The 16,098-nt window shown below is 39.5% G+C and overlaps 1 protein-coding gene across 1 annotated transcript in view; it reads left to right on the top strand.

Moving 5' to 3' along the window:
* Window positions 1-16,098, top strand: part of LOC122792988 (nmrA-like family domain-containing protein 1) — a gene marked incomplete in the record, with an annotated part of 438,251 nt that overhangs the window by 274,721 nt on the left and 147,432 nt on the right.

Here is a 16,098-nt window from a genome sequence, read left to right as displayed (position 1 = left end):
CTTATTAGTATAGATAGTTAGATATATATATATATATATATATATATATATATATATATATATATATATATTAGTCTTTTATTAGTGTAGTTACAGGGAGTTATATATTCTTCTTATTGTTGTTGTTATATATTCTTCGTCTTCTTGTTGTCATATTATAACTTTTCTAAGGCAATTTTCAGGCCTATTATCCTGTCTTTTAACAGGTGTTTTTTCTTTAGAAATGCTTAAGTCCTTTTGTGTGCAGTGATACCTTGATATTTTCTTGTTTTCAGTTTTTATAGGTATTTGTCTATTTTTGAACATGTCTGAGAAGCAAAAATCAGGCTTTAAGAGATGTCTATGCGGACAGAAAATGTCCATCATGGATAACCACTCTTCCTGCGTCTACTGTCTTGGCCCTCTCCACTTACAGGAGGACTGTTCTATTTGTCATTCCTTCCACAGGTTTCCCATCAGGAGCGCACTGTCCCCCCCTTCCCCCCCCCGGGCAAAAGGGGGAAAGATGGGGTTCCATCCGGGTTTTTCAGCCCCAAAAAATTTGTTAAGGCAAGGAGGGGAAAAAAAGACGAAAAGGGGGGCCAAAAAGGGCGCAAGTATTTGGCAACCTTTCCCAGCATTGAGGGAGGCCCGACCCCTTCGGAGGATGGGGAAATTGACCCCTCCTGGAACTTTAAATTAAGTACAAAACTTTTAAGGATTTAAAATAAAATTTCCCAAACATTTTCTCCAAAAAGATTTCCCACCGTTCCCCCCAATTGTCGGCCACCAAATAGAACTTGGATCAGCCTTAAGATCCGAGCCCAAGCGGGGTTTAAAATTATAAAGGCCTTTTGCCCAAAAAACGGGACGGGCCATTTTTTTTCTGGGAAATTAAACAGCCGTAAGAGTTGTTTGATGACCACTTAATTTTTTTCCCAAAAGAGATATTCTTTTAATCTCGGAGCTAATCCTATAAAAGAAGCCAGAGATTTGCGTTCAGGGGAATATCTCATTTGGGTTTCTGCTTTGGTCATACCCCAGGGTTTTTCCCAATTTGGCATATGTTCTCATTTGGAAGGTTCAGTGTGGTATTCTGCCTGAAGTCTTGTCAGACCAATTAACACCCCCAAGAGGATTACACATATTTCTTTGTGTTGGGTCAATTTTAAAAATCTTATGCCTCAGTCTTTTAAAAGAAGGGAACATTTCCTAGCTCCCCAAAAGGTGTTTCAAAACTGAGCGGAAAATTCCCAAATATTTTCAAAAACAAAAGTTTGAAGGTTTTAAGCCTAAAATGCGTTTGCTTGGTTGGCCCCTTCAAAGGGGGTTGAAAAAAAAGACCTACAATGAACTTTTGAGGGGTTTGCCCCGGGGAATTGACCAATTCCCTTTATGCTTGCAAGAATCTCTTTTTTTCTTCACCCTTGTTCCCCAAGGCCCCCACCTTTTCCCCCTCACAATGGCACAAAAAAACCCGGATTCTCCATTGGGGTGGGACTTATTGCAGAAAACCCAAAAGGCATCCAGAACAAATTCCCAAAGGGGCACAAGTTAGTAAGAGGTTTTTGTCAACTTCACTTCCCAAAAGGAACTTTGGCACCCAAAGACAGAAAAAGTGGTTTGGTATTACAAAAACCGACTCCCTTTGATGATGGGCCCCTTTTTAATTTTTGGGAAAATTTTGGTCTCCACCGATTTCTTGAGCCTTCCGGGGCGCTCCAATGAAATTCGGGGTTTTGAACCCTTTACCCGTGCCCTTTAAATCCAATGGCGATTTATCCCAAGCTTTGGGAAACTTTTCCCCCGGTTAAATCCTGACGACCTTTTTGGGCCCTTCTTAAAACCGGAAAGTTTCCCCAATTTCACGGTTCAGATCCCCGTTGCTGGTATGCCTTTTCCCCTTTTTTAAAAAAAACCCAGTTCACCAAACGTCTCTGAGACCCAAAAATTTACTGCCCTCTGGACTCAAAAATCGTGTCTTTCTTAGCCAAAAACAAAAAGGGATTCTGACCCGGTTAATTTTTACCCCATGCAAAAGTTTTCCATCCTAGCCCTAAATTGCAGTTGGTCTCCCTTCAATTTGCGTTAAAACCCTTTTGCCCCGGGTTACGATTGTGTTTCCTTACTACATACAAAACTTTCCCCAAACATTTTTTTATCTTTAAAACCAAGTAATCCAACGACATTTTCTTTTGGGGGTTTTCTTTTAACCTTTGGGGGACTTATTCAAATTTTTTAAAAAATGGCCATTTAACTTTCATTGTTCCCAAAAAATTTTTCCTTCATTCCCCCCACTTTGCAACTTTTTAAAAAGGCTTTTGGTTCCTATCATCGTCTCCTGGAATTTTTTTTTTAAACGCAGAAAATGTTTCCCTTGAACCAGCCTTCGCCTTCTTGGGCCTGTTCTTTTAAAAAATTTTCGGGTTCTAAATTTGCTCTAAAATTTCTAAAACCATGCCTTCACTTGCCTACTTGTGTTTTTCGGGAAAGGGTTTTGCCCAAACCCAAATTTTTCCCAAAGTTTCACTTCAAAACAAATCTTCCACCCACTATTAAACACAAAAAAAACCCAAAATTTTAGCTTTTTTTCTCACAGAATTAAGTTTATTTCGGGGTTTCCGGAAACAAACCCTTTTAATTTAATTTTACGGGGGAGGGCCTTTCCAAATTTCTTAAAAGGGGGTTTTCCCCCTTATTGGCCTGACAATTTTTAATTTTCATTCCATTAAAACTCTTTTAAACCCCAAAAACTCTTTCAAGGGTTTGGGCCCACATTTACCCCAAATGAACCCCTTTGGGTTGTACATTTTGTCAGAAAACCTAAAAATATACCTCTTCTCAAATTTTTCCCAATCCCCAAAATTTTTGGGCCTCTTTGGTGGTTTTGGAAACCTTTCCCCCATAACACACCAGTAAAGGGTTTACAAATGCCAAACAACAAAGATATAAAATTTACCAAGAATTTGTTTTTCCCAATGCCCAAGAATTGTTAACTGCTTTCTATCCCACCTTCCCCATGTTTTTTTAGAAAGGGGATTTTTAATTTAATTTAAAATGGTAACTTTTTAATTCCTGGGTTTGGTCGGGGAAAACTTTCATACTATTTTTTGGGAAGCCCCATTTCCCAAAAAATTTTGAAACCTGGGATTTTTCGTGAGAAACACTCTGTAATGGAGGTACTTTGTGAATAGACACACCCAGCTCAAGAAACTTCTCGAAGTGTCTGTACTTTGACTGTACTTTATGAAATAGTTGCACTTTGCACACAAACTCTTTGGAATACATGCACAGCAATAAGCACATGCTGTAAGCACTTACACACTTTGAAATAACTTCAAATAACTCTAGTTATGACCTTGATACAATACGAAGTCGTAGTTATGCCCAAAACACAGCACTTTGCCAAAAAACATGCAGTCACCTTGCTTTGTTTAATGTGCCCTTTTTACCCTTGTTACTCGTTTTGCTTGTTTAATCTCTTTTCTTGCCCATTGTACTTTTCTTGTGCTCGTTGTACTCTAAACATGCCAGTTTTGCTTTGAGCACATTCGTTTTAATTTAAACATACTTGTTTTGCTTTAAACGAGCTTGTTTTTGTCAGATGTCTTAATCTTAAACATTTAGTTTAATTAATAAACCTTTTGTGCCTCTTGCTTGTTTAATAATGTGGTTTGTGTCCTTGTAATCCTCCGTTTTATCCTTTTTTTTAATAAAGTAAACTGTGTAAGTTTTCATTACCTTTGGTTCTTTTCTGGCTCTCTTTCATGCTCTTATCTCTTAGTTTACCTTCACAGTTATCTCTGCACCCTGTGGCTCCGAATATCATTCTCTGGAATCCCGGTTCTGACACCATGTCGCTTGTGTGGTCAGGATGTAACAGACAAATCTTTGTGGGTTCTGTTCAAGCAGCTTTATTATGTACAAACATGTTGGGATTATAGCTATTAACTTCAGTTTAGGTAACTTGTATACAAACTAACTACATTCATTCTCACATGCTTACACATCACACACTGTGCTCTAAAAGCATGTACTGTACACCAAGCACAGCACACATCACTTCCCCTGTCCACATTCACTTGTTTATTGTAGCTGTGTACATTACTCTGCAATTCTTACCTTTGCCCACAGGGAATTTACCACAGCCATGTGTCTGTAGATGAATGTCACTTCTGCCATGTGTCCTCAACCAAAAGTACCCCTGGGACATGTGTCATTGCCTAAGAGCCTGTTCCTTTCTTCTCGATTGCCAAGTCGCAAGAAGAGACCATTCATGGAGAGCATATAATGGATGTTCTGTTTATTCCAGCAGTTAGGTCCACATTACATGCTAGTAACTAATACAAGTGGATGCCTGCAGCACAGATGGAGCCAAATTTCTTTGCAGATTAGATAATCCATTAGTGCTAGTTTGCCAACTTTGATTCAAGTCCATCAGTTGGGAAATTTGTTCCTTATATAGCATCTTGGAGTTGGTCAGGTATGTTGAGCAAGAGCCAGAAGTTCATCAATTGTACTGCAGATGAGTGATACTCGGTGTGCGTTTGTCTTAACAGCTGCCATTGTAGTTTTGTACACCGAGCTAGTCCAGGGCCACAACCTCCAGCTGTCATGCCTGCAAGATTGTAGGTGCCCATGCCTGTGTATGGTGCGTAATAGTTGCACTGTTTATTGAACACTGCTCTGTAAGATAACCACTTAGTCTGATATACGTTTCTGTTTATCCTTGCATTTATGTGGCACATCTTATGTGGTCAGTGTGGCTTCTGTCATTGCAAGGGCTGTGGAGCCAGTGTCTGAGAGATGGGAGTGGGCACAGACCTCTCAATCGCAGAATCTGAGGCAGCATCTTTTGGGAGGAGGAACAAGTAGAAAAGGATATAAATCTGGTACTTCAGCTGTGTAGTAAGAATGACATGAGTGGCATTTTTAACTACATTGCATGTGACATTTGGGTAACCATTTGAAATCTCGGGACCCAATATAGCAACTGCCAAAACACAGAGACTGAATGGATGAAAAATCGGGCTTGCCCCCCTGCAAAAAAAAAAAAAAAGTTTAAAGGAGAAGAGTGATGTTAGTCTCTCTCTTCCGCTGTAGATTTTAATTTGAGTGCAAACATTCCAATAAGGAGCCCCTGTTTGATATATGATGTTTGTATACTATTTTTTTGCCATGTTTTGTCCCTGTCTGCCTGCTCTCACCAGTTCCCCAAGTCAGTTGTCCCATTTGTTACCTGTCACTGAAGTGAGGGTGTACTGGGAGGGGACCAACATTTAGGTAGTCATTAGGGGTGGTTCAAGTTTTTACCCAAGCCCTATCCTCTGCACATGCTTGGCTTCATGAGAGAAGGTGCATGTGGTGAGTTGACCCCAAAGTTTATCTCCAGGTTTGCTAGCAAGCAGCACAGCCTTCCTGTTGTCAAACACGAGTGACCATTTTCTCAGTCTCTACCAGAGAAATCACACCTCCCAGTGTACTCATTGACCACCTACTCCCCACCACCCAGTAGAGATTAACACGACAATTCTCTTCATCCTCTCCTCCCTTACATAGCTCTGTCCAGTGCAAGGGCTGCTAGTCAAGCCCTGGTCACCTGGGTTGCAGTCAGGGCTTTATCCATTAGGGCCATGGAGCCAAGCATGAAGAATCAGATGTGGCAAAACTGTGTGCCAGTTTTTGGGATTTGACAAAAGCTCTTTGTAGCAACTAGGCTGCTGGGGATATTATCCAGCATGCTATTGCACAATGCAGTTAGGATGAGCAAACTCAGATGTGAGCTGTGAATAAACTCCTTGCCTCTGCAGATGCCATGCATGATGCTGTTGTGCATCATGTTCTGGCTGTTATGGTATCCATGACTGCAATCACACTTGATTTGTGGCAGCTGCCCTGGTGCAAAGTGTCCATAGTTGGGGCAGTAACAGGCCAACTCACCTTTGATATGTACTTCTGTAGTTCACGTTTGTCATGGCACTCATGCTCATTTGTACATCATTTAGCTGCTTGCTTATTGTTCTTCAGTACTGTAAGGAGATACTAGTGTGACATATACTGCACTGCATACAGCTGCATTAGACATTGGTGGAATACTGCACAACCGGTGTGTTTTGCATCGAGTATAGCACTTGCCAGTGATGACACCGCTTCTGAATCCTCCTTTTTCTTCCTCTTTGTATGCTGTAGCTAGCCTTCACCTGAATCATCTGCTGTCAAGCTGACAGCTCTTCACATTTCATGGGGTATCTAAATAGTTAAATCATACATTTAGGATGCCAAACGTGCTTCACTATTGTGTGTTGCATTTGTTGGGCTCCCTGCTAGGTAGTATCTCTCCTGATCACAATGATGGAGTGATTGTTTAAATACTGTCATTCAGACTTGCAGTGGGTACTGAGCATCACCTATGAATTTGAGAGACAATCTGGATTAGGATTTGTGTGTTTTCTACAATTATCTCACGTGACATTGTCTCTTTAGTCTTGCCAATCCATTGTGAGACTAGCTATTAGTGCTGACTGACTTGAGTTTAAGGATCATTGAATGGGAATTTTTTCCCCCATATGCAACATATGGGAGTTGGCTAAGATCCATACACTCATCGTTGGCAGTAGATACATAATACTTCATGTGTATGTCTCTTGACCGGTACCTTTGTAATTCATGCAGAGTGGTCTATTTGAGAGTCATAGCCTCCAGACGTCCTGCTTGCAGGTGTAGAGGCACTTAATGAGAGTAGAAGACCCAGGACATGTCTGTACACACAGGTGCAAGTGTCATGGACATTCTCACATTGCTTGCAAGACACAGTGCTACTGGTAACATCCAAGTTTACATATAACATCTTCTCATCACCTGGTGATGGCAGCAGTCGTTAGACAGGTGCAATCTGTTGCACTTATCCTAGAGGTAACAGAGAATGTGACATATTCCTCTGTCTGCTAGTTTAATTTCTCCAAGTCTTTTGGGTTTCTAATACCATGATGGGAATGGACCCCATTCCTAAGTCAAAGTATGATTAAAGTTTATGAAATTTAGTATTGTTTCAATCTTTCATGTTAGCCAAAAAAACGATTGTTTAAGCAAAATACTTTCCCCTAGGTAAATAACCCAAATATCCATGAAAGCCCACTGTTTTTTTCCCCTGGGAAAAACTTCAATAAAACAATTGTTAGACAGAATAAGATTTTGTTTGATGCACCAACAGTGTCCCAAAGTGACTCCCTCCTGCAATTTAGATTCATACCATGTATTAGTAACATATCCTCGGTAAGACTGTAAATTCCTTTTTATGAGCCCCCATTGTTCCTACTACTGTTGGAACTGTCTGGGTATCCTCCTTCCAAATTGCCCTCATTTATGCCTGGAAATCCTGGTATTTTATCAGTCTCTCTCTGTCTCTACCTAAGACACTGTAATTACAGGGTATGACAATTTCAATGAACAGTGCTACTTGGCATCTTCTTTTCATAGACTGCTATATCTGGTTTTCTCACATCTATTTTTTTTTGTTTGTGGTGGTGGTAATGGGTGATTTGTGTAACATATACTTCATCATTCTCTATAATACTTTGTGGCTTATGTTTCCAATGCTTTTTAGCTACTTCACTATTGTAATGTTTGTACAATCCCCAATGCAGCAGTCTTGCCACATTATTATGTCTCTCAGTAAACAGGCCCTCTTCCATTTAGTATATCACACCCAGCAAGAAGCCAGTAGACTGTGTAAACCAGTGTGTACATAGTCCACTATCCTGGGCCACTAATACTAACCTTTTATATTTTGGTTTAAATTCCCCCCTCCTTAATCATTTCTGCATCAGATCATGATCAACATGAGGTTGCTCCAGGGGTTTTCTGTACTTGCAGCTATATTTATCTCATTTCTTGCTTTCTCACCTGATCCTTCTCCTTATATTCATTCTTTTGTTTTTTGGCACACTCGGTTGCTGCCTTATTTTTGTCCACTTCTGGTTTGATTTCCATTCCCACTTGACACTGATATGCTTTTGCTACACTAAGCAGGGAGGTCATCTTAGATTTGTTCACCTCATGTTTCAAAACCTTCACTATGTTTGGATCTGATTTGGTCAGCAGATATGTACGCAGTCCTATGATTGCAGAGCTGTACATGTAATCAATTTTGATGAGGCTCCTACCTTGATATACACTGATTTTTATATAGCATTTGATGAGCGTGGAGCATTTTTTTTTGTTTTCCTGTCGAACTGATCCATTAAATTTTGGGGCCACTCAATCACCCCAAAAATGTAAGAACAGGAAGAGCGAATGGACTTATACCTTGGACTTCTTTCTTAGATGTCAGGATTGTGTTCAGTATTAATCTTAGTCTTCTAAAATATTCTTTACTGGGTTTTGTTCACATTTGTTCATGTTTTATTGTTGATCCTTCATCAATTTCCAAAAGTTTTATACTCCCTCTTGCTCAAGCTCCCATACTGATGTTTTCTTGGTGCTGCGGCTTTCCTACTTTAAATTCTGCTTTTGCACATTTATCAAGACCAAATTACATTTTTATATCACCTGAGAAAGTTTTGACCACTTCCAGTTCTGCTTTCAGCTCATGTGATGAACAGTGCAGTTTTAAATCATCCACAAAAAGAAGCTGAGAACTCTTTATACTTTTGTTGTCTGCAACCCAAATTGTAACCACAACCTAATCTGTTAAGTAGACAGCTTAATGGGTTAAGGGCAAGGCAAAAGAGCAGTGTTGACAGTCACCCTGGAATTATCCCCCTTTGAATTTTTATCTCCTTGACGATAATTTGTCCTTTATCATGGCTTAGTTGCAAAGTGGTTTGCCACTGTTTTATGGTCACTGTAATGTAATTTATCACTGTAGAGTGTATCTTGTATATCTGCTAACACTTCTTTTTCCATGAGTGTTGGATGCTGTCAAATGCTTTTTTGTAATCTATCCATGTCATACTTAACAACAAATGATCCTTTGTTCCGTATGACTTTTTGTTACCCTTTTGTTTTATGGCCATGATTGAGTTTTCTTCTAAATGACAATATTGTCTGTCACTATCAATTCCAGTATATAGTTTATAGATCGTCAGAAGGCAGATTATTGGTCTATAGCTTTTAGGATGGTTTGCAGGTTCACTGTTAAGGAGTATCGTTTCTCCTTTTGTTAACCAGGTTGGTGTCTGTTTGGTGTGCACATGTAAGTAGTTCTTACTCAGGGCTAAATCTTTCTGTAACAGTGTTAATACTTTTAGCCAGAAGTTGGGTACTGCATCTGGGCCTGAGGTTTTCCATTTACAAACTTTTCTTAATTTTGCTTCACTTTTTGTGGTTGTTACTTCATCCCATTCCATATCCTGTTCATTTTGTTTCATCTGTTTATTTCATTACTTTTATCCATTCATCATCTTTATGTTCCACAGGGTCTTTATAGATATTTCTTTAAAACGTGTCTATTTCTTCTTTTTTGGCTGTATTTTTTAATCCTTTTGCTTTTTTTTCTGTATTTATCTACATATCTTCTAAGTTTTTCTGCCTGTGCTGATATCTTTAGTTTATTATTTGCAATAGTGTACTACAGATCCTGGTCTTTTCTGATACTGCCTATTGCTTTTATCACATATATCTTTCTGAGTATTTTTGTTGATCCGTTCCCTCTTTTGTACTCTTCTAACAGAGACACTTCTTAATTGCTTTATAGTTTTCTCTGTTCGAAACTTCCATGATGGCTTTTGGTTTCTTCCCTTCCTTACTCTTATTGTCCTGTATTTTTTAGCAAGTCTTTATCTGTTATTAATTTTGTACAGTAATGTATACAGTTTACTTCTGTTGTGTCACATGAATTTCTGTTAATTGTCTTGATTATTGTGTTCGTTGGTTCTATCAGACTTCTAACATTTTGGGTCTTATTGACTTTCTGTAATCTATTTCTTTTCATCGAGCTTAATATGTTTATCCATCTCAATTTAATCCAACAACTCTTCCCTTTGATGTTTTTTTTCTAAACTGAGGGCACATTTTTTATTCTCCATTTCTTGCGGGCATTCGACAGAAAGTTCCAGAACATTTTTCTGTGACATATTCTGTTCAGCTGCATCCTGTGTCATCCATTGTTCTTTCATATGGAAACTCACTGGCCTATCACTCTGCAACATCGACTGCTTCAGAGTTGCCATCCTTATCTGTTCCTTCCCTTGCTGTGTAGTTCCAGCTGAACTTTTTTACTAGTTTCCTACTGAAGGCTTCACAATATCTTCATGTGGCAACTGATCAGAATGCTTCCCATGCCACCTGTTTCTCCTTAACATGGGGACTGTCCGTTTCATGCTGACATTACCAGAGCTGGGATTTCTACACTAAATCCTTCACTTTGCAGGTAATCCATAGCTTCAGTTTCTATTTCTTTAACTTCTGCATTACTAATCCTCTTTTCTACTTCCCCCTTTGTTTTCGTATTTTTGTATTGTAAAATTTTCCATGTCTGGATGCCTTTGCCTGTATTTCTCTTCGGATATCTTTGGCCCTGCTTTTTTTTGTTTTGATTAGTTTTGCTTTCTCCTTTGCACAAATATTGTACCATATTACATCTCTTTTTCTTTCCTTTGTCCATATTTCTTCTTCTTACGTCTACCTGATGTTCTTCAACTTATGTCCGCTGTCCTCGGTCGGCCGAATACCAAAGTATTAGACATCAGTCAGGTATAAAGGCGCATGATCAACGCTATATCCTCAGTCTTGTTTTTCTGCCTCAGTTACTTAACGGATGTCAGAAAAGTGAATAATTTTGTGTCTTGTGGGATGCGCGCAGATTTACCACTAAGCTTTGTCCTTGTTTTTTGGGACACCACCTGGCGTGATCGTGTCGTTTTTATTTTTAGGGCTTTAATAAGCGCACTATAAGGCGGAGTTTAGATTGCGGACAAATTTTAAAAGCCTAGGCAGATTCGCTTGTTTCTGACCTGGACCTAAGCACTAAGCAGCTGAACAGGTGATCCTGAAGTTTCTGTTGAGTCCCAGGCCTATGGTGGTTGTCTTCTGCTACTTCCTTCTAAGGCAGTTCCCTGGGCAGGTCTGTTTTGCCTTCCTCTGGTGTCAGTTCTGGTTCTTCAGGAATTTAATTAAAAAAGCACATGCTTAAAATAAGAGGATTATTTTTTTAATTAGGTTTCTATGCCCCTCCTGATAGAGGCCCAGGATGGATGCAGGATTCCACTCCTTCTGCTTCTCCTCCAGAGGATTTTTTTTCAGAAACTCTGCATTCCATGAGCTCTGATTCACGGAAGAGGCTTAGGAGTTCTTGTTTTACCACAGACCGGACAGGTATTACAGGGTGCCTGATCTGTATAAGAGTAGGGGGGACAGAAACAGAACCATTAGGGGGCCTAAGGGTGCCAGAGCCTCTGTTGTAAGAATCGGTTCCTCTGCATATGTTGAAGTATCAGAATTTCCTCCTTTCTCAAAAGGGTCTAAGTGGATGCTTTGGCAGAGGGGTATAGAGGTAAAAATTGCAGGATTTAGTGCATGTTTCTGAACAGGTGGGTAAAGCACTCTTTGCAATGTTTTTGCTTTACAGGCTTCTTTTCTAGGGTGGCCACTTCAGTTCAGTTATTAGTTATGCACGCGCATGGCTTAAGGATCAGATTTTTGAACCTCCACTCACAAAGTAGTATTGGCCTACTATAAGTGTGGGTGCACTTACCTCTGATTCTCAGTCTAGGGGTAGGCGGGCAGCTCCTTTGGGAGGAAAGTTGGCTCTTTTCAAGCAAAATTGACAAATTCTTTACTTCTTTTAAGGAGAGGAATAGCCAGCTCAGCCAGTTCCTCTGTCAGATTTGAGGCGTGGTTTTTTTCTCGCCTCGAAAGGGAGAAAGTGAGGAACCGTTTTGGATTTATCTATTTATCAACACACACCTGGACGTTCCAAATCAAAGATGCTGGCTTTACACAACTTTTTACCTCCTCTGGGAAAAGATCACTGGATGGTTACTCTATGTGATGGCAGTGTTAAGAAGGGTATTCTGTATTCGAAACAAAACAAAGTCCAGTACCTAGTACAGGACATGACATGTGCTTGTGTGGTGTGAGACAGAGCTTCCCAGATGGCCTTTTTGACCCCGACAAACAAAGAAGCCTTCTCTTTATTTCCAGCAAATGTCTCTGACAGTCCTTCAAGCCTTAGGGTTCATGGCATCTTCTTATTCTGGTGCTTCCCAATGCCAAATTGCATATGAGGAAGCTTCAATGGTATCTCAAAGTTTTGTGGTGGCTCAGGAATCACTAAACAAGGGACTCTCTGTGTAGGCCCATGTCACCTAAACAAAGGGACTCTCTGTGACCCGCCAGTCACTTGAAGGAAGGAAATGTTAGCAGTCCAGTTGCATTGGATTCATTTCAGTACTTCACCAGGGCAGGTGTACATTCAAACAAACAACACTACTGTCATGTGTACATCAAACAAGCAGGGGAACCCATTCTTACACCCTCTTATTCTGTGGGGAAACTGCTCTCAATCTACATCTTTCAAATCAGGTTTCTAAGGTTTCTACCAAGGAACTCCTTAGCATAGCAGATGAGCAAGCAAATAGTGGATCCTCTAGTGTGGAAATTGGATCCTCATGTTCAACAACAGTTGACAGTGTTATGGGAACTCCAGACATAGATCTGTTAGCTTCTCCACTAAACAAGACAAGCCAACCATGATTTTGATAGCACCGGATTGGCTTTAACACAACACTTACCACTACTGAGGAGTTTTAGTGCGAGAACCTCCATGGCCTCTGCCTTTTCGCACCTTTCCTTTTGTCAAAAAGGACAGTCACTTCCTCAATGTCAAGATTCAGTCTAGTTTTGAATGTTATTTTGGAGGCCAGAGGCCTAGTACCAGGAAAGTTTACAACCTTTTGAGGCCTGCAGCTACTGCCGAGTTAAAGTATTTGTCATGGAAAACTGCTTTACAGGCCCATGAGCCTTAGCTGATTTTTGATTTTCATCAAGGATATAGATGTCTTCGTCCTGATCTTCCTGCCTCTCCTGGTTTGGTTTGTGGTGGCCTGTAAATCAAACTATTCATTTGCCATTTTGCCTACTTACCCAAAAAAAAGGGAGAAACTTTTTGCATACTTTGGATATTCACAGGCAGTTGCGTTTTTATTTGAGCAGTTTCTTTTTTTTTTTGGGTTCACAGGGTAAACCTGTTTCAAAACAAACTATTTACCCTCCCTCCCAGTTTGACTTGGTGCTATGCTTTAGGTGATGGTTGGTTGCTAAGGCATTTTGGGAGGAGGTATTCTGTTTTTCCTGTAGTTTTTGGCTGTGCTATGCTTTAGGATGTGGCTGTTGTTGGGCATGTTTTTGGAGGTATATTGCTTTTTTGGCTGTGGCCTGTTTCTTCTTACTTTGGAGACTCATTTGTTCTATTATGCTGTGACATAACCTGTTAGACTTTCTACACTACTTCCTTTTGCAGGTATTTTGCATCTTCCACTTCTATTTGTTTAACTTCTACTTTACTAATCTTGTGTTCTACATTCCCCTTTGTGATCTTATTATTTTTGTATTGTGAAATTTTCCATACCTGGATGCATTTGCCTGTATTTCTCTTCAAATACCTTTGCAGATGCTTTTTTATATTGCTTTGTTTGGTTTTCTCCTTTGCAGAAATGTACACCATATCAGATGTCTCTTTATATTTTTTTTAAGTATATATATATATATATATATATATATATATATATATATATATATATATATATATATACTGTTCAGAAATCTCTAGGTTTTGTTCATTATATGTTCACACTTCTTCAGTCACTTCTTGGTCTATGTAATATTTTTCATGAATCTGTTGCATTAATGAACACAAATTTTTCATTTGAAGCTTTTGACAGTTTTTCTTATGCAAATAATTTTCTTTACCCTAATTTCTCTCAATGTTTTATAATGTCTTCTTTCTGGAAATTCTGGGTTTCCTTGCATAATAATAATACATAATTTATTTTTTATCCACACTAGTCCACTCTGTAATCTTTATGGCTTTTTTGGGCCTGCCATTGTTTGTGGACTACTGCTTCCTTCTACAACAGGGAGGCCATCATCCCCTGAAACTGGCCTAACCCCATTGTAGGATTGTTTCCATGTCTTGAGGATTCTACACTGTAATTTTTTTCCACTCCTGGCACCAGTGCGCTTACCAAGATTTGGCACTTTTATATCCTTGAACTTGTGCACCCAGCTGTCTTTTTTATTTTTAACCCCCTTCCATCCACGATGTATGCTATAAAATATACAATCTATATATCAGTGTTGTATTAGTGAGATTTTGTAAAAACTGGGTCCACCTCATGAAAGTACTTGCCAATATCGGAGGATTAATTAATTTCCAACAATAGTATTCTACTTTGTTTGTTGATTTTATCATCCCTCCATCAGGACCGTGCTGCAATATGAGGCGAGGACTGTGTCTTGTATGCTTAAAGTAGGAAATTAGGATGTGCCTGACATCATCTGTAAGCTACTGCAGCATCTTTGTAGTTATTAGGCTTATAAAGACCCTGGTGGTTATTAGCCTAGCATAAACCATTGAACCCATGAACACAGACAGATGTCAGAGGAGTACAGGCATGTGGGCTTGGCACAAGGTAATGTAGTGAAATATGTACAAGATGTAGCCATGAAAGTAAGAACAAGGGTTCCAAGGTAAAAGGACTGTTACAGAAAGCAGTATTAGGTGATGAAGGTGAGATAGAAATAGAGATAGATATGCAGGAATGAATAAGACAAGGAAAACAGAAGAGATGTGGGCAAGGAGAGTCACTCAACAGTGTGGGAGGAACAGGGACCAGAAGAGACAGAATGGTGGAAAAGGTGTGTAAGAAGGGTATGAATTGGAAAGAGATGGAAAGGCTCAGGTATGCCACAAAGATGGAAGCAAACACAATAGAGAAGTGGGTTGGGGGTAATGGAACTGGTAGGAGAAAGAAAAACATGGGAGGAGGTGACCAAAGGCATCAACATGGGATGGAAGTGGATGCATGTTGTGGTGCATATAGATGCTAGTGAGCTGCCATAGTAGACCTTATGTAAGGTTTTGCAATTGCCTTCATTTTTATTGAGAATTTACACTTTTTTCATTACCTGTTTATTTTTACTAAAATATTTTATTTGTATAACATGGCTATGGCTGAAACTGTCAAAAGTATTACATTTACCATCATACTGAGGAAGAAGAGGTTACATAGTGGATAAGAAACTTCACCATGGCAATTGACTCAATCCTATAAAGGTAGCCGCTAGCGAAGCAGAACTGTGGTTCAAAGTATGATCAAGACTGGAGAACTGGATTACTGTATTGTTGCAGGCCAGGAGATAGAAGATTGTGGTCAGAGGAACAGTGTCCGTAGTAAGGAAAGTAATTGGTGGAGTGCTGCAGGTATCAGTCCCGAGTCCAGCATTCTTGACTGTGTTTGTTTTAGACATATCTTAGTGGGAAAAGAGTGAGCTCTGCCTTTTCACAAATGATTCAGAGAGAGTTGCTTCAGTGGGGGATGAGAAGAAGTCTAAGGAGAAAAGGCTAAGTGAATAGAAATATCCTTTGAGCTTCATTGCATGCAGACTAGTGCAAAGAAATACACTTGGCCCACAACTCTGATGTGAAATGCAGTCCTTTCTAATTGGCTTATAATCCAAACTTCCATTTTTCACAGTACTGCTTTTCTTTTGTACTAAACAGAGCATGCATCTTAGCCGCTGTAAACCCAGTAAAATGTCTGGTATTTCTTGCTGTATAAACAGCTCCACAGAAAGGCTGCTTTGTCTGGTATGGCACAAAATGCAATTTTTCTTCAATCAGATTTTTCAAGTACACTGAAAGTGACATAGATCTTTTGTTACTGCAGGTTACGTCTGTCATGTATTACAGAAATTATGCTGCTAGGTATAACTGTACAAATGCTGTAAATATAGACCGACTGGGGTATTGTATGTTCACACATTCCATTGGTCATAGGATTCTAGATCTGAAATGAGATTAAAACTTTGCCCATACTCAAATTTATGGCTGCTAGTCAATGCTGTGCAGTACTTTTTTGCAAATAAACTACATAAAACAATTTATTTTTATCTGCTTTT

The sequence above is a fragment of the Protopterus annectens genome, chromosome 2.part0 (genome assembly GCF_019279795.1).
Source record: "Protopterus annectens isolate FY-2018-M chromosome 2.part0, PAN1.0, whole genome shotgun sequence".
In the NCBI taxonomy this organism is placed as follows: Eukaryota; Metazoa; Chordata; order Ceratodontiformes; family Protopteridae; genus Protopterus; species Protopterus annectens.
The sequence above is the reverse complement of the archived record's forward strand: the minus strand, read 5'-3'. Positions and strand labels throughout refer to the sequence as shown.